This window comes from Pelobates fuscus, chromosome 3 (assembly GCF_036172605.1).
Source record: "Pelobates fuscus isolate aPelFus1 chromosome 3, aPelFus1.pri, whole genome shotgun sequence".
In the NCBI taxonomy this organism is placed as follows: Eukaryota; Metazoa; Chordata; class Amphibia; order Anura; family Pelobatidae; genus Pelobates; species Pelobates fuscus.
The window spans coordinates 405,272,519-405,297,625 of record NC_086319.1 but is presented as its reverse complement, the minus strand read 5'-3'; positions in this window follow the sequence as shown (position 1 = coordinate 405,297,625).

Below are 25,107 nucleotides of genomic sequence, written 5' to 3'. Positions count from 1 at the left end.
ATTTTAGATTTTGAATACTTTGAGAAGGGAAGGAAGAGAAAAAAAAAGAAGAGAAAGAAAAGGGGAAAGGAATTCATTTTTTATTATTTTTCTCTCACTATATGTATTTTACCTTCTGGCTAGATAAAATAAAGAAAATAGATAAAAGTAAATACCACGATAGAAGGTGACAAGGAGGGGGAACGAGAGATTTATATCCACACCTATCTATCCAAGAGGTTAAGCTATTATTAAAATACATACCGATATTTTATTTAAGACACAACTTTAGGACCTTATAGTAGAGATGCAATGGAGTCTGAAACCCTTGTAGAATGATAAATTAAGATTGTTTAGTTGGGTGGTATATACATAATAGGTGGTAGTTTCTATGGAGTTCCATAAACATTGAAAGAAATTTTCTTTTATTTTTTATGCCTCTTCTCTTTGTGCCCTTAACTGTCTCCTTTTCCATAATAGGTCTATTATATTGTAGCAGTCGGATTGACTTTAATATCTATATATGACTCAGGTAATATCCCTCACGGATACAGTTCCATGCAATGTCCCTGGTGGTTCATAGAGTCTCTTAATAGCACTGGATGGAAAATTATCGATTCCACCTTTTTGCTATGAGAATACTTGTAGTTGGTTTCTACTGTTGTAGATACCATAATGTAATGGATGTTAATGTTTTTTGATGGATACTGGTCAAATTAGGGTATCTGTGTTTTGCGTTTCATATGTGTAGGGAGCTCTCGAAGGTGGGAAAATCTCTAGATCTCTCTGGGATCTCTAGATCTCTCAGTATTATTCACAGAAAAAATATACTTAATAAACCTTTTTCCCAGTTAGAAATCATGAATGTTATTAATGAATGCGTGTATGATGCCATAGCTGGATCAAGTGGACTTCCTCAAGAAATGCTTGAAACCACTATTCACCTATTCTAAAAAAAGGCAAAGACCCTACTAAGGTGACTAACTATAGACCAATTTCATTAATTAACATAGATATAAATTCTAAAATCTTGGCACAGAGATTAAATTTAGTCATCTTAGATCTGATACATCCTGATCAAGTGGGCTTTGTAGTTGGCAGATCAGGTGAAGATAACACCCGAAGAGTAATTAATATAATAGATGAAATCCACCAGAAGAAAACTCCCTCTATTGCTATGGCCTTAGATGCTGAAAAGGCATTCAATAGGTTAAATTGGAGATTTTTAGCGCAGACTCTCCGAGTGTTTGGACTTACAGATCCATTTGCTGAAAGGACCATGGCATTATATATGCTCCTCACGGCAAGAATTACTGGTCCTTTCTTTAATTCCTTGTATGTAGACAAGACCATCTGGTTTCCTTTTATGCAGATGATATCCTTTTAACGATATCTTCTACGGAGCACACTTTTCCAGAAGTTTTAAGAATACTACATTTATTTAGTCTATTTTCAAATTATAAACTTAGTTTTTCAAAAACTCAAATTATGTATTTTTATATTCCTAATTTCAAATATGTATCTTCAAGAGAAAGATATGAAACATTAGACTGTTCTAATAAAGAAATACAATATTTAGGAATTAATCTATGCTCAGATCCAAAGTCTACGATGTATAAAAACTATATGGACCTGCTGACAGATCTCAAGGAGACAAGAGACAGGTGGAGAGGTTTAAAGATATCTTGGCTTGGACAAGTAAACATACTTAAAGGGGCACTATAGTGTCAGGAAAACTGCTTGGTTTTCCTGACACTAAAGTACCGTGAGGGTGCCTCCACCCTCAGGGTCCCCTTCCCCCTTCAGCTACTCACCCTTTCCCCCCCCGCCGGGCTCCCTTACCTCTCCTCCTCCGCTGACGCCAGCATCCTTGTTTGACGTCACCGGCGCCGAATGCGCGCATTCAAAGTGTCCGTAGGAAAGCATTTTTCAATGCTTTCCTATGGACGCTCTACGTGATTGAGGCATAATATGCCCTTTATGGATTAAAACCAGACTCTGCATCAAAATTTCCATGGGAGTTTTGCCATGGATCCCCCTCCGGCATGCCACAGTCCAGCTGTTAGTCCCCTTGAAACAACTTTTCCATCACTATTGTGGCCAGAAAGAGTCCCTGTGGGTTTTAATCCATAAAGGGCATAAATCACCTAACATTCCTAGATCACAATGGATATGGATTGACACCTTGACATATGGATTGACCCCTGTCCTCAGAGACCCTGATACACACTGACACAGAGCAGAATAGGGACTGTTCCCCCTACATAGGGTCACTTGGCAGATATGGATTGACCCCTGTCCTCAGAGACCCTGATACACACTGACACAGAGCAGAATAGGGACTGTTACCCCTACATAGGGTCATTTGGCATATATGGATTGACACCTGTCCTCAAAACCCCTGATACACACTGACACAGAGCAGAATAGAGACTGTTCCCCCTACATAGGGTCACTTGGCAGATTTGGATTGACACCAGTCCTCAGAGACCCTGATACACACTGACACAGAGCAGAATAGGGACTGTTCCCCCTACATAGGGTCACTTGGCAGATATGGATTGACACCTGTCCTCAGGATCCCTGATACACACTGACACAGAGCATAATAGGGACTGTTCCCCCTACATAGGGTCACTTGGCAGATTTGGATTGACACCAGTCCTCAGAGACCCTGATACACACTGACACAGAGCAGAATAGGGACTGTTACCCCTACATAGGGTCATTTGGCATATATGGATTGACACCTGTCCTCAAAACCCCTGATACACACTGACACAGAGCAGAATAGAGACTGTTCCCCCTACATAGGGTCACTTGGCAGATTTGGATTGACACCAGTCCTCAGAGACCCTGATACACACTGACACAGAGCAGAATAGGGACTGTTCCCCCTACATAGGGTCACTTGGCAGATATGGATTGACACCTGTCCTCAGGATCCCTGATACACACTGACACAGAGCATAATAGGGACTGTTCCCCCTACATAGGGTCACTTGGCAGATTTGGATTGACACCAGTCCTCAGAGACCCTGATACACACTTATACAGAGCAGAATAGGGACTGTTCCCCCTACATAGTGTCACTTGGCAGGTATGGATTGACACCTGTCCTCAGGGACCCTGATACACACTGACATAGAGCAGAATAGGGACTGTTACCCCTACATAGGGTCATTTGGCAGATATGGATTGACACCTGTCCTCAGGGACCCCGATACACACTGTCACAGAGCAGAATAGGGACTGTTACCCCTACATAGGGTCACTTGGCAGATATGGATTGACACCTGTCCTCAGAGACCCTGATACACACTGACACAGAGCAGAATAGGGAATATTCACTAAATGCCAAACATTGTTATACAGGGGAATATTCAGTAAATAAGGATAAGGGGGGGGGACCTACTGACCTCCCCCCCAGCCCCCACCCCTGCGCGGTGGGCATAAATCACAATGGGGGGACCTACTGTCCTTCCCCCCCGCCCCCAGCTGAGAGCGGTGGGTGGGGGCCCTAAAAATAACGAGGGGGGGGACATACTGTATGATGTGGTATTGATCAGGTAGTGTAAGGGTTACGCCCGCTTCACAATGACAGACCAAACTCCCCATTTAACGCACTGCAAACAACCGCAAACAGTCCATTTCCACAACCACAAACTCCCCATTTGCACAAGGTTGGATACCAAGCTAGCCATGTCCCGTTCCTTGTCCTCACTGATGTCATTGAAGGTCTCTTCCTCCACCCAGCCACGTACAACAGCAAGGTTCCCCGAAAGGTGACAACAAGCCCCCTGCTATGCCTGCTGTGTTTGGTCTTCCACCTCCTCAAAGCCACCTTCCTCCTCTGACTCCTCTTCTTCAGACTCCTCTCTCTGTGTTGCCTCTCTCTGCGTTATTATAAGGTGTGTTAAGTAGTACTATTCTTATCAGTTTAATCCCTGTTGCGTCCCCTATCAGGGGACATGTATATGGCATCGATTTTAGGAACCATGAGATGGAAAAAGATGCTTGGTCTGTCCTCCTAACTGGAGACTGTGTTTCTGTACGGGTGGCAGAGGGAGCCATTTATAAAGTACCCACTGCCAAGGTACATTTGAATTGTGGAGCGGGGCACGGAAACGTGGAGGTGGGGATGATGCAGGCAGTACCTACCCGCTGACGTTATTTTGGGCAACGACCTGGGGGAGCTGACTTCAGCTTTTGTTCCTCAAACCGCAGTATCCGGTTGTGACCCGGCAGCAGGCCCGCACCACAGCTCCGCCTAACCACTCTGAGGCTCAGGTAAGCAATGTACCCCCCATGCCCAATGTCACGCCCTGGACATCCCCCCTAGAATTCGGTTCTGAAATGGCCCTAGATCCCTCCCTGCAGATCTACAAAGATCATATTAATAAAGACCAGGCAGGATTAGAAGGGGAAAGATACACCTGGGACAAGTGGCTGCTGTAGAAAAAATAGTGTCTAGATCCATTCCCTTACCCATAAAGCAATTGATGGTGCCGAGAAAATATAGACTGGAGTTATTACGCATCGCCCACGACATTCCCCTGTCTGGGCACTTAAGGATCAGCCGTACTAAGCACAGGCTGGCCCAGAACTTCTTCTGGCTAGGTATCTCACAGGACGTCAGGCGATACTGCCAGACCTGTGATACCTGCCAGATGGTAGGGAAGAGGGGAGACTGATACAAAGCCCGGCTCCGTTCTCTTCCCATAGGAACCGTTCAGTAGGGTAGCGGTAGATATTATAGGACCCCTATCCAAGCCCAGCCCCTCCGGCAAGAAATATGTACTGACCGTGGTGGACTATGCCACCAGGTACCCAGAAGCAATAGCTTTGACTAATGTGCACGCAGAGACGGTAGTGGATGCCCTGATGCAAATATTTTCCCGGGTGTGATTTCCCAAGGAAATTATTTTGGATAGGGGCACCCAGTTTACCGCCGAAGTCGCACAACAACTCTGGAAGATATGTGGGGTTCAGCAAATACTGAACTCCGCTTATCACCCCCAGTCCAATGGGCTCTGTGAACGGTTTACTGGAACACTTAAACAGATGATCCGTACGTTCATAGACACTCAGACTTGGAAAGGTTCCTACCCCACTTGATGTTTGCCTATAGGGAAGTACCTCAGGAATACACCGGGTTCTCTCCTTTCGAATTATTATTTGGGAGAATAGTGAGGGGCCCCCTAGATTTAATTAGGGAACACTGGGAGGAAGACGAGACTGTTAGCGGCACCCCCATCGTACCCTATGTGCTAGAGTTTAGGGACCGCCTGGAGATGCTGACCCAGAACGTACGCGACAACCTCCAGGCGGCCCAACACAGGAAGCACAGATGGTACGATAAGGGAGCAAGGGACCTCAGCTTTAAGGTGGGGCAAAATGTGCTAATTTGGCAACCCGTCCACAAGGACAAGCTGCAGGCTTCCTGGCAGGTCCCATACAAGGTGGTAGAGCAGGTTTGTGATACCACCTTTGTGATCGGTCCGGTCACAGGCACAGGAGGCAAGCGCATGCTCCATGTGAACATGCTCAAGCCATACCACGAGCGCACGGAAGAGGTAACTGCGATCTCTGCACCTGCCACTGAAGATTATGATAATTTGCCACTCCCAGATCTCCTAGACCAAGAGGGCCATAGCGGAGACCTGAGAGAAGTATAGTTAAGAGAACGGTTAGACCCCCAGGAGCAAACCCAGGTCCAAAGACTAATCCAGGACTAATCCAGGATAAGGGGGCCACGTTTCCCAACCTACCTGGTTACACTCCGTTAACCACTCACAAAGTTGAAACCCTAGACCAGACCCCCCTTCGCCAAACCGCCTATCGCATACCCGAAGCAGTTAAAGAAAATATGCGGAAAGAAATTGAGGAAATGCTGCAGTTCGGGGTGATAGAACACTCTGACAGACCCTGGGCCTCCCCGGTAGTACTAGTATCGAAACGGGACGGCACGACCTGTTTCTGTGTGGACTACCGGAGGCTAAACGATAAAACAACCTCAGACGCCTACCCTATGCCCCGGATAGACGAGATCCTAGACAAAATGGCAGAGGCCAGTACCTCACCACAATAGATCTGTGCAAGGGGTACTGGCAAATTCCATTAGCCGAGGACGCCATCCCCAAGTCGGCATTTGTCACCCCGTTTGGCCTGTATCAGTTTAAGGTCATGCCATTCGGGATGAAGAATGCCCCGGCTAACTTTCAGAGGATGGTAGATCGGCTACTGGATGGGTTTCAGGAGTATGCCTGCGCCTACTTGGATGATATACCCATTTTTAGCTGCTGCTGGGCCGAACACCTTACCAACATAGGAGCCGGACTAGACCGGATTAGGGAGGCCGGACTGACCCTAAAGCCCAGTAAGTGCCATATAGGAATGGCAGAAGTTCAATACTTAGGGCACAGAGTTGGGAGCCTGCTACAGAAACCAGAACCCGCTAAAATAGAGGCAGTCGCCAAGTGGCCAACCCCCCGCACTAAAACCCAGGTCCTCACATTCCTGGGTACCGCAGGGTACTACAGGAAATTCGTAGCTAATTATAGCACCCGAGCTAAACCTCTAACGGATCTAACACATAAAAACCTCCCCAAGATAGTAGTATGGGCCCCAGAGTGTGAACAGACCTTCCAACAGCTCAAGACGGCGCTCATTAAATCACCTGTACTTTATGCTCCTGATCCAACTAAACGCTTTCTCGTCCATACAGATGCTTCTATGTTTGGATTGGGAGCAGTACTGAGCCAAGTCGGAGCAGATGGCGGCGAGCAAGCCGGGGCTTATCTAAGCTGGAAACGTTTACCCAGGGAAGTAGATACACTGCCATTGAAAAGGAGTGCCTGGCGGTGGTGTGTGCCCTCAAAAAGCTGCAACCTTACTTGTATGGACAACCGTTTACCTTACTCACAGATCACAACCCGTTGGTGTGGCTGAACAGGGTGTCAGGAGACAATGCCAGGCTGTTGCGCTGGAGTTTGGCGCTACAGCCTTTTGACTTTACAATTCACTATCGCCCTGGGAAGCAAAATGGCAATGCTGATGGGTTATCCAGACAAACAGACCTTGAACAGTGATCTGTGAGTACTCCTCCGGACATCCCCAAGCTGATCCTGGCCTGCTTCAGGACGTCCTGTAAGCCTGGGTACTTATGCACAAAGCGTTGTATGATCAGATTACACACATGTGCCATGCACGGCACATGTGTCAACTTGCCCAAATTCAATGCCACCTACAAATTTATTCCGTTGTCACAAACCACTTTGCCGATTTCCAGTTGGTGCGGAGTCAGCCACTTTTCCATCTGTGCGTTCAGGGCGGACAGGAGTGCTGGTCCGTTGTGACTCTCTGCTTTCAGGCAAGTCAACTCCAAGATGGCGTGACACTGCCGTATCTGGGATGTGGAATAGTACCTGGGGAGCTGGGGGGGTGCCGTTGATGTGGAGCAAGACGCAGCAGCAGAAGAGTACTCAGTCGAGGAAGTTATGGAAGAGGATGGAGTAGGAGGAGTAGAGGAGGTGGCAGCAGGCCTGCCTGCAAGTCGTGGCGGTGTCACCAACTCCTCTGCAGAGCCACGCATTCCATGCTTGGCAGCCGTCAGCAGGTTAACCCAATGCGCAGTGTAGGTGATATACCTGCCCTGACCATGCTTTGCAGACCACGTATCAGTGGTCAGATGGACCATGGCCCCAACACTGTGTGCCAGACATGCCATTACTTCCTTTTGCACAGTCGAATACAGGTTGGGGATTGCCTTTTGTGCAAATAAATTTTGGCTTGGTTCCTTCCACTGTGGTGTCCCAGTAGCTACACATTTTTTGAACGCATCAGACTCCACCAGCTTGTATGGTAAAAGCTGGCGGGCTAATAGTTCAGACAAGCCAGCTGTCAGATGCCGGGCAAGGGGGTGACTTTCTGACGCTTGCAGACAACTAACTGCTATTCAATGTATAACAGTGTAAAAAGTTTTTGGGTTTTTCAATGCAATCTATTGTGACACCAGATAAGAGTGGCACTGTGCAGTGGCAGAGGTTGGCAGAGTACACGCTGGAGGCCTGACACCCGCTTGAAGACAAATAACTGCTATTCAATCTATGACAGTGAAAAAAAAAATGTGTTTTTTAAATGCAATCTATTGTGACACCAGATAAGAGTGGCAATGTGCATTGGCAGAGATGGGAGAGTAGACGCTGTAGGCCTGACACACCGCTTGAAGACAACTAACTGCTATTCAATCTATAACAGTAAAAAAACTTTTTTTCTTTTTAAAGGCACGCTATTGTCACACCAGATATGAGTGGCAAAGTGGACTGGCAGAGATTGGCAGAGTACACGCTGAAGGCCTGACACACCCGCTTGAAGGACACTGACTGCGATTAGCTTACAGTGAAAAACTTTTTTTCTTTTTAAAGGCACGCTATTGTCACACCAGATATGAGTGGCAAAGTGGACTGGCAGAGGTTGGCAGAGTACATGCTGAAGGCCTGACACAACCGCTTGAAGGACACTGACTGCTTTAGCTTACAGTGAAAAACTTTTTTTCTTTTTAAAGGCACGCTATTATCACACTGTCAGGATCGGGACAGGGATCCAACACGCAGAGTACAAACAGTAGCCAGATACGTATACCGGACCTTAGAATGGCCGGACTAACGTAAGTAGTACCGTATAGAATGGTCAAAGACAAGCCGAGGTCGAGGGTAACAGAAGACAGGTAAGCGAGAGACAAGCCGAATCAAGGGTAACAGAGATAAGCAGAGTAAGGTAAACAAGCCGGGTCAAAACCAAAAGGGATAATAGAATACACAAGCACTGAGTGACTAGAGCAAGCTAGAACCACGACAGGGCAATGAGCTAATGAAGGAAGCTCTGTTAAATACCCTGTTCAGAGCAGTAACCACACCTCCGAGACGTCCTGATTGGTCCTGCAGCAATTGACTGACAGGTCGATCCAGGGGAGTGTCCTGATGATGACTTCCTGCCTAGATGGTGTAAAAGGCAGTCACTCCCTCGCGGCCGGCCTTGCATGACCGGATAGACCGCGGGGAAGGGAGTCATCAGACCGTCTGGAAGGTGGAACAGCTAAGTCTCTACCTCTTTTGGAGGTAGAGACCACAGGTACCCTGACAGTACCCCCCCTCTCAGATATGCCCACCGGGCGGAATGAACCGGGACGAGATGGGAAGCGAGAGTGATACGCCCTGCGGAGACGGGGAGCATGAACATCCTCCTGAGGTACCCAACTCCTCTCCTCAGGACCATATCCCTTCCAATCAACCAGATATTGTACTCTCCCCCGGGAGATTCGAGAATCAATAATAGAGTTGACCTCATACTCCTCCTGACCCTCCACCTGAACGGAGCGAGGAGGGGCTATTGTGGAGGAAAATCTGTTACATATGAGTGGTTTCAGCAATGAAACGTGAAACGAGTTCGGAATGCGTAAGGTATTAGGAAGAGCTAAACGATACGCAACCGGATTGATACGGGTCAGCACCCTGTAGGGTCCAATATAACGAGGAGCGAACTTCATGGAGGGCACTTTTAAACGGATGTTCCTCGAGCTCAGCCATACCCTATCACCTGGAACAAAGACCGGAGCCGCCCTTCTACGTTTATCAGCGTGTTTCTTGACCAACATAGAGTTGTGCACAAGGATTTGTCGAGTTTGATCCCACAACTTCCTCAAATTGGCAACATGAACATCAACCGACGGCACCCCCTGGGAAGGAGAATCCGAAGGAAGAATAGACGGATGAAAACCATAATTCATGAAGAAGGGGCTTGAATTAGTAGAATCGCAAACGAGATTGTTGTGTGCAAACTCCGCCCAAGGAATCAAACCGACCCAATCATCCTGGTGTTCAGAAACAAAGCATTGTAAATATTGTTCAATTTTCTGGTTGGTACGTTCAGCAGCTCCGTTAGACTGAGGATGATAGGCAGAAGAAAAGTTTAATTTAATACCAAGTTGAGAGCAGAAGGACCTCCAAAAGCGGGAAACAAATTGGGAGCCTCTGTCCGATACAATCTGAGAGGGTATCCCATGTAGGCGAAAAATCTCCTTGGCGAATATCTCTTCCAATTCGGGAGAAGACGGAAGTTTAGGCAGGGGAATGAAGTGTGCCATCCTAGTAAACCTGTCAACCACGGTGAGGATAACAGTCTGTCTTTTAGAGATAGGTAGATCGACAATAAAGTCCATGGCCAAACAGGACCATGGTTTCTCTGGAACCTCCAAGGGTTGCAGGAGTCCACATGGAAGCGTATGGGGTTGTTTGGTTTTAATACAAACTTCACATGCAGCGATGAACTCCTCAACATCCCTCCGTAAAGTAGACCACCAGAAGTCCTTAGAGATCAAGGCGTAAGTTTTGCGAATACCAGGATGTCCCGCCATCTTGCTATTATGTAAACACTGTAAAAGTTCCAGTTGAAAAGCAGGAGGAACGAAATGACGACCCGCAGGGGTCTGTTAAGGTGCGAGATGTTGCAACTTAATGATCTCGGCCAGTAATGGAGAATGAATCCTGAGATTCGTATTAGCAATGATATTGCACTTCGGAACTATAGAAGAAAGAACTGGTTCAGGTACAGTAGAAGGTTCATATTGGCGAGATAATGCATCGGCTTTAGAGTTTTTAGAACCAGGTCTGTAAGTCAGTACATAATTGAAGTGAGTCAGCAATAAGGACCAACGAGCTTGTCTAGAGGATAAGCGCTTAGCCTCCCCAATATATGACAAGTTTTTGTGGTCTGTCAAAATCGTAATAGGGTGTAGGGTCCCCTCCAACAAATGTCTCTACTCCTTTAAGGCTTTAATGACTGCTAACAGTTCCCTGTCTCCGATGTCATATCTGCTCTCAGCCCCAGAAAGTTTCCTGGAAAAAAAACCACACGGGTGTAATGGTTTATCTACCGCTAATCTTTGTGACAGAACCGCACCTACTCCTGTCTCAGAGGCATCGACCTCGAGTAGAAACGGCAAAGTCGTATCAGGATGGACTAATATTGGAGCAGAAGCAAAAAGTTCTTTGAGCCTCTTGAAAGCAGCGAGAGCTTCAAGAGACCACGTCTTAGTTTCTGCCCCCTGTTTGGTCATATTGGTAATGGGCGCAATAATAGACGAGTAACCCTTAATGAAGCGCCTATAATAATTGGAGAAACCAATAAACCTCTGAATAGCCTTGAGTCCCTTAGGTAATGGCCAATCTAAAATAGACTGGAGTTTGTCAGGGTCCATCTTAAAACCTTCCCCAGAAATCACGTAACCAAGAAAATCTATCTGAGACTGATCAAAGCTGCATTTTTCCAATTTACAGTATAGACCATGTTGCAGAAGTTTCTGTAATACCGCTCTGACCTGTCTATGCTGAGTTTCAATCTCCCTAGAGTGTATCAGTATGTCGTCTAGGTAGACAATGACACAATCATGTTGAAACTCCCTAAGTACCTCATTAATCAGATCCTGAAATACTGCAGGAGCATTGCAAAGTCCAAACGGCATAACTGTGTATTCATAGTGACCGTACCGAGTATTGAACGCCGTCATCCACTCGTGTCCCTGCTGGACTCTCACCAAATTATATGCCCCTCTGAGATCTAACTTGGTGAAGATTTTGGAGCCCTTAAGACGATCAAATAACTCGGTAATAAGTGGAATAGGATAGGCATTTCTGACAGTTATTTTATTCAAGCCTCTGTAATCGATACAAGGTCTCAGCGTGCCAACCTTTTTCTTAACGAAAAAGAACCCAGCCCCGACCGGGGAAGAAGACCTCCTAATGAATCCCTTTTCTAAATTCTCCCGAATATACTCCTCTAGAACAAAGTTTTCCTGAACAGACAAAGGATATACATGGCCCCTCGGAGGCATAGTCCCAGGTAGAAGCTTAATTTTACAATCAAATGGCCTGTGTGGCTGCAAAGAATCGGCATTCTTCTTGTCAAATACTGCCTTTAAGTCTAGGTAAAGGTCTGGTATCTGTCTTTCTGTGGACTGAATAGGAGTCTCAGGTATGTTAACATTAGCTAATGGAGAAACCTTGCATAAACACCTATCCTGGCAACCCTGGCCCCACGAGAGTATCTCCCCTAACTCCCAATCGATAATAGGGTTATGTTTCTTCAACCATGGGTACCCCAGAACTATGGGAACGGAAGGGGATGAAATGAGCAAAAGAGATAAATTCTCCACGTGTAGGATAAGAGCGGGGTTGCAATTTAAAGTGGATACTAATTTGGTTTAAAAAACCACGACACTTCTCAGGAGCCCCACCATAGCGTACTGGGGGGGTAATGCGAGAAGAAGCACCCACTGTGGCTACCTCTAGACCTAAACTGACAGGAGAAACAGGGGTATTACGTATCTCCTCTGGTGGGTTATTGGCATGAGATAATAGAGCCTGTAGCGCAAGCGCCATCTGATCCATTCTGTGATCCATGGCTTCAAACCTAGGATCAGGAGAAGCCAGCTGACTGTTTGTACTTGCAGGATCCATTGGCCCTGTCGTAATGTCAGGATCGGGACAGGGATCCAACACGCAGAGTACAAACAGTAGCCAGATACGTATACCAGACCTTAGAATGGCCGGACTAACGTAAGTAGTACCGTATAGAATGGTCAAAGACAAGCCGAGGTCGAGGGTAACAGAAGACAGGTAAGCGAGAGACAAGCCGAATCAAGGGTAACAGAGATAAGCAGAGTAAGGTAAACAAGCCGGGTCAAAACCAAAAGGGATAATAGAATACACAAGCACTGAGTGACTAGAGCAAGCTAGAACCACGACAGGGCAATGAGCTTGTAACGGATCGCCTGGCACCCCGACTTGGTACCTCCGTTAATGGATGCTCCTAGTGCTTCCTGAGGACTCCAAGCACTCTGGCAGACACCACAATCACCGAATCCGAGAAACCTTTAAATTCTCCCAAGCATATGAATGCTGTAGACCATTGAATAGGAACCATACGAATAGGCTTGTACTCCTAGCAGTCAACTGGAACAGCATACAATAAATCCTTCCCCCAATAATGAGACGACACATCACTTTGAGGGTAAAACAGGAACTCTCAACTGGCTCATCCAGCCTGGCTTTTATTACACTTGTACACTTACAGGCCACACCCAGGGGGAGGCATAAAATATCCAATCACATACATGGTTCAGCCCACACATCCCCTCCCCTCAGATAACATTAAACCCAATTATCCGGTACACCTTTTCAGCCAAGTTCTGGATGTACCCCAAAACCCGGGGGTACACCTTTAAATCCAGCATCGCTGGATAGCCCTTATTCAGGGGGACAACATATTCAAAATTCAAGTCATTCGGATGAACGGTTCGTGAGATATGGGGTTCCAAAGATTTGACCGACCGCATGGGTAAAGTATCCGAAAACAGTTCCATGCATTTTGGCCCTGCGGTCGGTCACAAACAAGGGAATGAAAACAGATGAATTGCCTGTGTTATAGAGCCTGGAGAGGGTTTGAATGAATTCCCTTGTTTGTGGGGTTCTTTCTACCGAACGGCGGGTCATTCGGTAGTTTCTATACGAATTTCTGGAAGTATGGAGGTCTCAGCGGTGTTTGCCTAGTCAAGTGTCCGATTTTAGTTCCAGACACTCGACGGCAAAACACCGCTGTTCGGTAGTTTAAGATGGCCGCCGCCACGTGTTTGTTTCCCGAATGGCGGCCACCCAGAGGACAAAGCATACATTTACACTGATTGCCAATTACCCGTTTGCAACATTGTTGCAAACTGTAATTGGAGGCACACTTATTCCTGGGTGGTCTGGTTGTTCGGTAGTTTCACTCAATATAATAAATGGAGTGATTCTACCGAACAATCAGATGAATGCTGCATACATATCCCAGGTTAAACTTAACACACAAATACACATATAATATTACAGGCAGTACACTAGAATATGTATCACAGTCTTAAAGGGACAGTAGTCCCAAAAGTCCCAATATGTCCATAGATGCTGTTAAAAGGGCCAGTAGCAGCAATATAAAGTACAATATGCCCCAAATAACCCAGGGGCCATAGTCAGCAGGTAGGAGGCTAGCAAACAGGCTTCTCCAGGGCCCAGTGGCGAGGTTGGTTTCGCCACATTTCTCCCCTTTTCCAAACAGACTAACAGGGTACCTGACCTCTTGCCGGTCAGTGCCCTTGTTAGTCCAGCAGCCCACCCACAAAACAGAAACAGCAGTACAGCCCACCCACAATAAATGGTTACTACACCTGAGTAAGAGAAAAACTTGTCCAGGTCCAGGTGCCTCACCATGGCTGTGTGGGGGACTGGTAGGCTGTTTTGGTGGGTTGCTGAGTGGGCAGAGCCCAGCGGTACTCTGCCCTGGTGCCAGCACTACCCCGGGAGTAGTCTGGTTGGAGCCTTGCTGGAGACCGACTGTCTCCCCTTTAGATGCACAGCTCTGCTGCTGGAGACCGACTGTCTCCCCTTTAGATGCACCGCTCTGCTGCCAGAGGGGGAGACCGACTGTCTCCCCTTTGGATACATAGCTCCGCTGTTGGAGGGGGAGACCGACTGTCTCCCCTTTGGATACATAGCTCCGCTGTTGGAGGGGGAGACCGACTGTCTCCCCTTTGGCTAAGCAGCCTTGTTGCTGGGGGACAGGACTGTCTGTCCTTACACCCTGTGCTGTAGGTGCAGAGACCACGGTCCCATCTGCACAGTTGTGGGGCTTACAGTCTCCCCCTGGTACATTAAGCTGCCGCTGGGGAGAGGTGGTAACCAGCTCCTCTCCCATTAGAACACTCTGCCGCTGGGGAGAGGAGGTAACAATCTCCTCTCCCATGCCTACTTTCAGTCTTTGTGGAGGGAGATCGACTGCCTCTCCTCCCAATTCAGTGTCCTGTTGCTGGGGAATAGAGACTGGGCTCTCTATTCCCAAAAAATCACGCTGCTGCTGGGGGGTAGGACCAACTACCTCTGCCCCTTGTAACTCAGCCTGCCACCGGGGAGGGAGGACGCTGCTCTCCTCTCCCTGCACTTCACACTGCCTTCCCGGCATATCACTCTGCTGCTGGGGGGTAGGACCAACTACCTCTGCCCCCTGTAACTCAGCCTGCCGCTGGGGAATGGGGACTGGGCTCCCAATTCCCTGCAATTCACACTGCCGCTGGGGAATGGAGACTGGGCTCCCAATTCCCAACAAATCACACTGCCGCTGGGGAGTGGAGACTGGGCTCCCAATTCCCAATAAATCATGCTGCTGCTGGGGGGTAGGACCCACTACCTCGGCCCCCTGTAACTCGGGCGCAGAGACCACGGTCCCATCTGCACTGGTGTGGGGCTTACTGTCTCCCCTTGGTGTGCTAAGCTGCCGCTGGGGAGAGGTGGTAACCAGCTCCTCTCCCATTAGAACACTCTGCCCATTGATGATCCGCCGCTGGGGAGAGGTGGTAACAATCTCCTCTCCCATTAGAACACTCTGCCCATTGATGATCTGCCGCTGGGGAGAGGAGGTAACAATCTCCTCTCCCATGCCTACTTTCAGTTTTTGTGGAGGGAGACCGACTGTCTCTCCTCCCAATTCAGTGTCCTGCTGCTGGGGAATAGAGACTGGGCTCTCTATTCCCAAAAAATCACGCTGCTGCTGGGGTGTAGGACCAACTACCTCTGCCCCCTGTAACTCAGCCTTCCGCTGGGGAGGGAGGACGCTGCTCTCCTCTCCCTGCACTTCACACTGCCTTCCCGGCATATCACTCTGCTGCTGGGGGGTAGGACCAACTACCTCTGCCCCCTGTAACTCAGCCTGCCGCTGGGGAATGGAGACTGGGCTCCCAATTCCCTGCAATTCACACTGCCGCTGGGGAATGGAGACTGGGCTCCCAATTCCCAACAAATCACACTGCCGCTGGGGAGGGAGGACGGCCCCTTCAGCTCCCTGTAACTTGGGCGCAGAGACCACGGTCCCATCTGCGCTGGTGTGGGGCTTACTGTCTCCCCTTGGTGCGCTAAGCTGCCGCTGGGGAGAGGGGGTAACAAACTCCTCTCCCTTACACACTTTCAGCAGCTGGGGAGCAGGGCTGACCCTCTGTACTCCCTGTAGGCAGGGCGCAGAGACCACGGTCCCATCTGCGCTGGTGAGGGGTTTACTGTCTCCCCTTGGTGGGTTAGGTTGTCGGTGGGGAGAGGGGGTAACAAACTCCTCTCCCTTACACACCTTCAGCCGCTGGGGAGAGGGGATAACAGGTTCCTCTCCCTGAACCGTAGACTGCCGCTGGGGAGGAAGGACGACCCCTTCAGCTCTCTTTTTGTCTAAATCTGCTAGGCGCTGCAGGAAATCTGCCGTTGATTCCCTTATGAACTGCACAATTTTCTCAGAGGGGTTGGGTCCAAAGAAAGCCAGTCGTATGGCAATCTCTCTGTCCAACCGCTCCTGAGTGTAGCCAGGCGCCATGCTTGCTCTGCTGCAGTTGCTTCTTTTGTGGATAGGGACGCTGTACGGGTACTAGCGTTGTCCTCCCTTTGTAATCCAAACGAACTGTGTCTCCGAGCTGCTTTACCTCACACTAGGACGCCATCCCACCGCTTGCCACCAATGTAACGGATCGCCTGGCACCCCGACTGGGTACCTCCGTTAATGGATGCTCCTAGTGCTTCCTGAGGACTCCAAGCACTCTGGCAGACACCACAATCACCGAATCCGAGAAACCTTTTAAATTCTCCCAAGCATATGAATGCTGTAGACCATTGAATAGGAACCATACGAATAGGCTTGTACTCCTAGCAGTCAACTGGAACAGCATACAATAAATCCTTCCCCCAATAATGAGACGACACATCACTTTGAGGGTAAAACAGGAACTCTCAACTGGCTCATCCAGCCTGGCTTTTATTACACTTGTACACTTACAGGCCACACCCAGGGGGAGGCATAAAATATCCAATCACATACATGGTTCAGCCCACACATCCCCTCCCCTCAGATAACATTAAACCCAATTATCCGGTACACCTTTTCAGCCAAGTTCTGGATGTACCCCAAAACCCGGGGGTACACCTTTAAATCCAGCATCGCTGGATAGCCCTTATTCAGGGGGACAACATATTCAAAATTCAAGTCATTCGGATGAACGGTTCGTGAGATATGGGGTTCCAAAGATTTGACCGACCGCATGGGTAAAGTATCCGAAAACAGTTCCATGCATTTTGGCCCTGCGGTCGGTCACAAACAAGGGAATGAAAACAGATGAATTGCCTGTGTTATAGAGCCTGGAGAGGGTTTGAATGAATTCCCTTGTTTGTGGGGTTCTTTCTACCGAACGGCGGGTCATTCGGTAGTTTCTATACGAATTTCTGGAAGTATGGAGGTCTCAGCGGTGTTTGCCTAGTCAAGTGTCCGATTTTAGTTCCAGACACTCGACGGCAAAACACCGCTGTTCGGTAGTTTAAGATGGCCGCCGCCACGTGTTTGTTTCCCGAATGGCGGCCACCCAGAGGACAAAGCATACATTTACACTGATTGCCAATTACCCGTTTGCAACATTGTTGCAAACTGTAATTGGAGGCACACTTATTCCTGGGTGGTCTGGTTGTTCGGTAGTTTCACTCAATATAATAAATGGAGTGATTCTACCGAACAATCAGATGAATGCTGCATACATATCCCAGGTTAAACTTAACACACAAATACACATATAATATTACAGGCAGTACACTAGAATATGTATCACAGTCTTAAAGGGACAGTAGTCCCAAAAGTCCCAATATGTCCATAGATGCTGTTAAAAGGGCCAGTAGCAGCAATATAAAGTACAATATGCCCCAAATAACCCAGGGGCCATAGTCAGCAGGTAGGAGGCTAGCAAACAGGCTTCTCCAGGGCCCAGTGGCGAGGTTGGTTTCGCCACAGAGCTAATGAAGGAAGCTCTGTTAAATACCCTGTTCAGAGCAGTAACCACACCTCCGAGACGTCCTGATTGGTCCTGCAGCAATTGACTGACAGGTCGATCCGGGGGAGTGTCCTGATGATGACTTCCTGCCTAGATGGTGTAAAAGGCAGTCACTCCCTCGCGGCCGGCCTTGCATGACCGGATAGACCGCGGGGAAGGGAGTCATCAGACCGTCTGGAAGGTGGAACAGCTAAGTCTCTACCTCTTTTGGAGGTAGAGACCACAGGTACCCTGACACACACCTGATATGAGTGTCAAAGTGGCCTGGCAGACGTTGGCAGAGTACACGCTGAAGGCCTGACACAACCGCTTGAAGGACACTGACTGCTATTAGCTTACAGTGAAAAACTTTTTTTCTTTTTAAAGGCACGCTATTGTCCCACCAGATATGAGTGGCAAAGTGGACTGGCAGAGGTTGGCAGAGTACACGCTGAAGGCCTGACACACCCGCTTGAAGGACACTGACTGCTATTAGCTTATAGTGAAAAACTTTTTTTCTTTTTAAAGGCACGCTATTGTCACACCAGATATGAGTGGCAAAGTGGACTGGCAGAGGTTGGCAGAGTACACGCTGAAGGCCTGACACACCCGCTTGAAGGACACTGACTTCTATTAGCTTACAGTGAAAAACTTTTTTTCTTTTTAAAGGCACGCTATTGTCACACCAGATATGAGTGGCAAAGTGGACTGGCAGAGGTTGGCAGAGTACACGCTGAAGGCCTGACACACCCGCTTGAAGGACACTGACTGCTATTAGCTTACAGTGAAAAACTTTTTTCTTTTTAAAGGCACGCTATTGTCACAGCAGATATGAGTGGCAAAGTGGACTGGCAGAGGTTGGCAGAGTACACGCTGAAGGCCTGACACACCCGCTTGAAGGACACTGACTGCTATTAGCTTACAGTGAAAAAACTTTTTTCTTTTTAAAGGCACGCTATTGTCACACCAGATATGAGTGGCAAAGTGGACTGGCAGAGGTTGGCAGAGCACACGCTGAAGGCCTGACACACCTGCTTGAAGGACACTGACTGCTATTAGCTTACAGTGAAAAACCTTTTTTTCTTTTTAAAGGCACGCTATTGTCACACCAGATATGAGTGGCAAAGTGGACTGGCAGAGGTTGGCAGAGTACACGCTGAAGGCCTGACACACCCGCTTGAAGGACACTGACTGCTATTAGCTTACAGTGAAAAACCTTTTTTTCTTTTTAAAGGCATGCTATTGTCACACCAGATATGAGTGGCAAAGTGGACTGACAGAGGTTGGCAGAGTACACGCTGAAGGCCTGACACACCCACTTGAAGGACACTGACTGCTATTAGCTTACAGTGAAAAACTATTTTTCTTTTTAAATGCACGCTATTGTCACACCAGACTGATGTTCTAGCCCTAAAAAGGGCTTTTTGGGGTGCTGTCCTTACAGCAGAGATCAGATGAGTCCTTCAGGACTGTAGTGGACACTGAATACCCTAGCCTAGCTATCCATTTCCCTATCAAATCAGCAGCAGCTACACTTTCCCTCCTCTCACTAAGAATGCAGCTTCAGTATGAATCTAAAATGGATGCTGTACAGGAGGTGGGAGGGTCTGGAAGGGAGGGTCTGCTGCTAATTTGCTGGAATGTCTCTGCTGACCGTGAGGCACAGGGTCTAAGTTTACTTAATGATGACGAATAGGGGGCGGATCGAACCGCGCATATGTTCGCCCGCCGTGGCGAACGCGAACACGCTATGTTCACCGGGAACTATTCGCCAGCGAACCGTTCCGTACATCACTATTTTTAACCAGACAACTGGACGTACAGGAACAGAGGGGTTGAGGGCTTCACTCAATGAGCTTACATTCTAGAGGGAGTGGGGTATAGGGACACAAAGGGTAAAAGTAGGTTGTTAGAAAAGTATTCACTGAGGGCTTAGTAGGTAATTTTTGACAGTTGCAGGAGAGGAGTCATGGGGGGTGGGGGATAAAAACCTGCTAACAGTTTAATTGATATGCTTTCTTGAAGAAGTGAGTTTTCAATGATTTTTTTGAATGAGTGGAGACTGAGTGAAAGTCTTATGGAGAAGGGAAGGGAGTTCCATAGAAGAAGTGCAGCCCTGGAGAAATCTTGGAGGTGAGCATCAGAGGTGGGAGTACGGACAGAGGATATACGTAGTTCTTTGGCAGACCATAGGGGCCTCGACGGGACATACTTGTGTATTATGGAGGATAGGTAGGTTGGAGCAGCATTATGTAGGGACTTGTAAACAAGCACCAGAATTTTAAATTGAGCCCTATATCCAACTGAAAGCCAATGCAGGGACTGACAGAGCGTGAAGGAGTGGGAGGTGCGAGCGGACAGGAAAATGAGCCTCGCTGACGCATTCATTATAGATTGCAGCGGTACAATCTAGGAACACGTAAGACCACTGAGAAGGATATTGCAGTAGTCAAGGCGAGAGAGAACAAGAGCATGGACCAGCACCTTAGCTGCATTTGGGGTTAAATAGGGGCGGATGCGCACTATGTATTTGAGATGGAAGCGACAGGATTTGACAATTGATTTGACATGAGGGGTGAAGGAGAGGTTGGAGTCAAAATGAACACCCAGGCAGCGAGCCTGTGAGGTAGAGGTGGCGCCGTTGACTTGGAGGGAGACAGACACAGGAGAAGTAACACTTGAGGGAGGGATGACCAGAAGTTCAGTTTTGGACAGGTTGAGTTTAAGGAAGTGAGCAGCAATCCAGTTGGAAATTGAAGAGAGGCAGTCAGAGACACGAGTCATGATGGGCGAAGAGAGATCAGGAGAGGACAGGTAGATTTGTGTGTCATCTGCCTAGAAATGAAAATGTAGGCCAAAAAAGCTGATGAGTTTACCAAGGGAGGCAGTGTAGATAGAGAACAGTAGGGGACCAAGGACAGAACCTTGGGGGACGCTGACAGAGAGAAAGAGAGACAGAGTCAGAGAAAGAGACAGAGTCAGAGAAAAAAACACTGAAAGAGTGCTGGGAGAGGTAGGAGGAGCACCAGGAGAGAGTAGTATCCCATAGACCAAAGTTACGGCGAATGCGAAGAAGCTTTTTATGATCAACAGTGTCAAAGGCAGCAGAAAGATCAAGGAGAATTAAGATACAGTAATGGCCGCGATTTTTAGCAGCAATTAAATCGTTGGATACTTTGGTCACAGCCGTTTCGACAGAATGACCAGCGCGGAATCCAGACTGAAGGGGGTCAAGCAGAGAGTTGGATTCGAGTAAGTCAGTCAGTCTGGTGTACACAACTCTCTCGAGAATCTTGGAGGCAAATGGCAGTAGCGAGATAGGGCGGTAATTGGATAGGGAGTTGGGGTCAAGGCTGGGCTTTTTCAGAATTGGGGTTACAGTTGCATGTTTGAAGGGTGAGGGAAACTTGCCAGAGGAAAGGGCGAAATTTAAAATTTTAGTGAGAGGAAGAGCAATAGAGGGAGACAAAGTGCGGATGAGATATGAAGGAATAGGATCGAGGGAACAGGTGGTGGGGCGGGAGGACTGGAACAGAGCAAAAACCTCTTCTGCTCTAGCAGGTGCAAATAAGTGTAGAATGGTGGAGAGAGTGGGGTTGGGTGATGTATTGGTAGGGGAAGGAGAGAAATTAGCGATCTCTTCTCTGATTGTAGAGATCTTCTCAGTGAAGTAAGATGCAAACCATTGGATCAAACCTCATGAGGGAGGAGTTGTGAAGTAAGACAAGGGTTAACTCCATCATTGTAGTTAACCCGTACAGTGAAGAAAATAAATGGCAAAATCTATTAGTAATATAATTGACCTGTTGAGTGAATACAGACTGTGTACGATATTGAAAATAAGTACAATAAAATTAGTAAATCCCTCTCACTGAGGTAGGGGGAAGTGTCAAATAAAGTGTAAAGCATTGTCAGAAGTTGCAAAATATGACCGAAGACATTAACGTTAATTCACTCATGCAGTAAATCCCTTTAGACGCAAAAACCTCTTGGGGGAGGAGTTATGAAGTGAAACAGGGTTTAACTCTTTCTAATTAGTCAACCTGTACTGGTAGAGAGAATAATTGGCATTATCTGTTAGCATGTTGAGTCAATGTAAATCATAACTGAAAATGAAAAATAGATACAAATAAATTGATGCAAACCCCCTCACAAAGGTAAGGGGAAACGTCAATGCCATGTAAAACCTTGCCTGTAGTTACAACATATTGCCGAAGACCTTTACACAAAAGTGCACTGCTAAGAAAATTCACATATAAATAGAGTCCTGATCAAACTGTAAAGTTAGAGTTGGTATTATTATAAAAAGGATACTGCTAATTATTTGGTAAATGTCGATACCATGATCTGTAATGTACAAAGACTAGATACTTTATGTTTTCTCTAATAAAATGTACGTTGATGTATATGTAGAGTCAAAAAGTTGATGGTGGATTATACCAATTACAGTTGTTCATCAAAGATCTTTGGTAGTGGTTTTAGTATAGCCCATAGTAAGAGCATATAATTAATCAGCACATAATAATGCGAATAGATATCTAATATATGAAAATATATATAATATAATACAATATAAACCACAACAAAATATCTGGGCATAAAGTTATAAGTATAATCATTATTTAATAAACTAAACAGTTAACCTAAAGGATATATAAGCGATTCGGTAGGGTTTGTTAAAAATAAGAGCACATGGTAAGCGAAGAGTGCTAATTTCTGTTCTTCGCTTTATGTAGTCAGCCCACACATGTCTAGGTGTGGTTTTATATGTTTAACCAAGGGTTCCAGGCTCAGTATAAAAATTAATGGTGATTGTGGTCATCCGTGGCGGATACGATTCGTGATTCCAAATCTTTGGGATAAAAAGCCTGTGTTAAAAACCTTCGCTGAAGAATGTGAGTATAATACCATAATGCTACTCACAAACGTAGGTGGGAAGCCTAGTTTATGGAGGGTACTGCTCATATAAGCCCGATTCAAGCGATCAAAGGCTTTTTCCACATCTAATGCCAGGAGTATTAACCCCTGGTCATGGTTACTGTGTGGGCCCATTGAATAAGGTTGAGGTAGTGCCTCGTATTGTCCACCACTTAGTTACCGGGACAAAACCCACCTGCTAAACAGAAATTAATTCGAGCAGGAATAGCCTAATCCGGGAAGCCAGGCATAGAGTTCAATATCTGCGTGAAGCAGTGATATGGGTCTAAAGTTAGGGCACTCTGTTGGTGGTTTTCCAGGTTTGGGAAGTGTAACTGTGTGCTTCAAGCATTTCTGGAGGAATCAAACCAGAGGATTTAAAAAGATTAAAAATAATTGTGTAAAAGCGTTAAAATAGGTTCAAGCTTTACATAACAATAGTTGGACAATCCATCAGGGTCTGGGGCCTTGTGTTTCGGAAGAGATTGGATAGCTCTATTTCTTTGGGATTCTAGCTGGGTCAGGTCCCGAAGGAGCCGCGATCGGGCCACACACAATTTGTTTTTACATTTGGAGCCTAGTTTGATTAAAGTTCCTCTAATGACAGCTGTATGTGCCAACCATAGGGAGGGAGCTGCAATAATGTAATTATTATCCTGAAAGTATGTGATAAGTGATTCTGTTATTACAGGGAGTAATTTGGAGTCATCCAACAGTGCCTCATTCAATCTCCATGACCCTCTACCCCAGACCGGGTACTTGGAGTAGAATGTAACAGTGACTGGTGAATAGTCCGACCAAGTCCTAGAGCCTATATCAACTGCGGTGACATTGAGCAGAGTAGCTTTATCTACAATGCACATATCTATTCATGAGTAAGTTAGATGTGCTGATGAGTAAAGACACCTCCACGTGTCAAATCATAGTTATGAAGCAAGGCCCTCAATTTTTGACTTTTCATTACAGCTAAAGGGTGTGTGGTCCTTTGTCATCTTTTCATGAAGTCTAATTTGGGGTAAAAGCTATTAAAATCACCACATAAAACAATATGACACTTTTTTATTCAGGCTGTGAACAGTTGAGTGTATACAAGGAAGCTAAGGTAATTTGAATACCATCTAAGGAGCCTACCAAGATTAATAAACGTCCCATCGCATCCGTATATATTGTGTATCCAGTTGAAATACCCAGTCTGCATGAATTAAAACAGATACCCCTTTAGATTTACTAGGTGAGTATGCATGATATTGCCTGGGGATAACATTAAAAGCATACGTTAAGGGGATCCTTTGCACACAAATGGGTTTCTTGGAGGCATATTCCTGCGGCCCTGGATTCCTGCATATCCTGGTAAAGTAACCGTCTTTCATGTGGGCTATTAAGCCCATTAACATTCATGGAGACAATTCGAAAAGATGTAGTCATACAGTAGTTCGGGTTTTGTTTTAACGCTGGAAAAGCTGAATTATCTAATGTAAGATGACTGGGCATTCTATTATGAAGATTATAGACTTGATCAAAATAGGACAACTCAATGGTCCCCACTGTGACACTCAAGAGTGTCAGAGTGAGAACCAATAATCCCAAGCACCTAAATGAGACTCCAAGGGTGTCTAAGGGCTTAAACCCTAAAATACACAAGAGAATACATTGACTCTCATACAACCACCATGTGAGAGTCACTTTAGTGCCTGTAAATATCTGTGGCCCTGTGTGATGTTAATGCAAAATATATAATATAAATATATAAATAAAAGCAGAAAACTTGGGATACAGCAAAAAAAAAAAAAAAAAAAAAAATTGAGCTGCTATGCCAGCAAATATGTATCAACTCAGTGAAAGGGGATTATGTCCAGATAGAGGAAATCTTTAAATAAAGTTAGCTTTATTGCATTGGCTCAAAAGGTAAAACCTCTATTGGATCCCCAATATACTGGGGTTAACTACAAAAGACACACCAGGTCATCCCAGAGACTATCAGAGATAAAAGTAATTGCTAGGTTCTCTGCCCTAGCTAAAAAAATAAAAATATATAAAGAATCCCAAGTATCGACAGGGTAGCCAAATCACTATAAGTTGATAGATATAACTTAAGGTGTCAGTCAAATGTTTCAACTTTTGACTGGCTTACCTTTTACTACTATCCTCCTGTATATAAACCCCATCTCTGGCTCATACCTGTCTCCCAGTCTATTTCAAGGATACTAATGCATATACTATTTGTACTTCATACTGAATGAAGTGACTGAGCTTCAGTTATATCTTAGTGATTTGGTAATATTTGGCTACACCGTCTA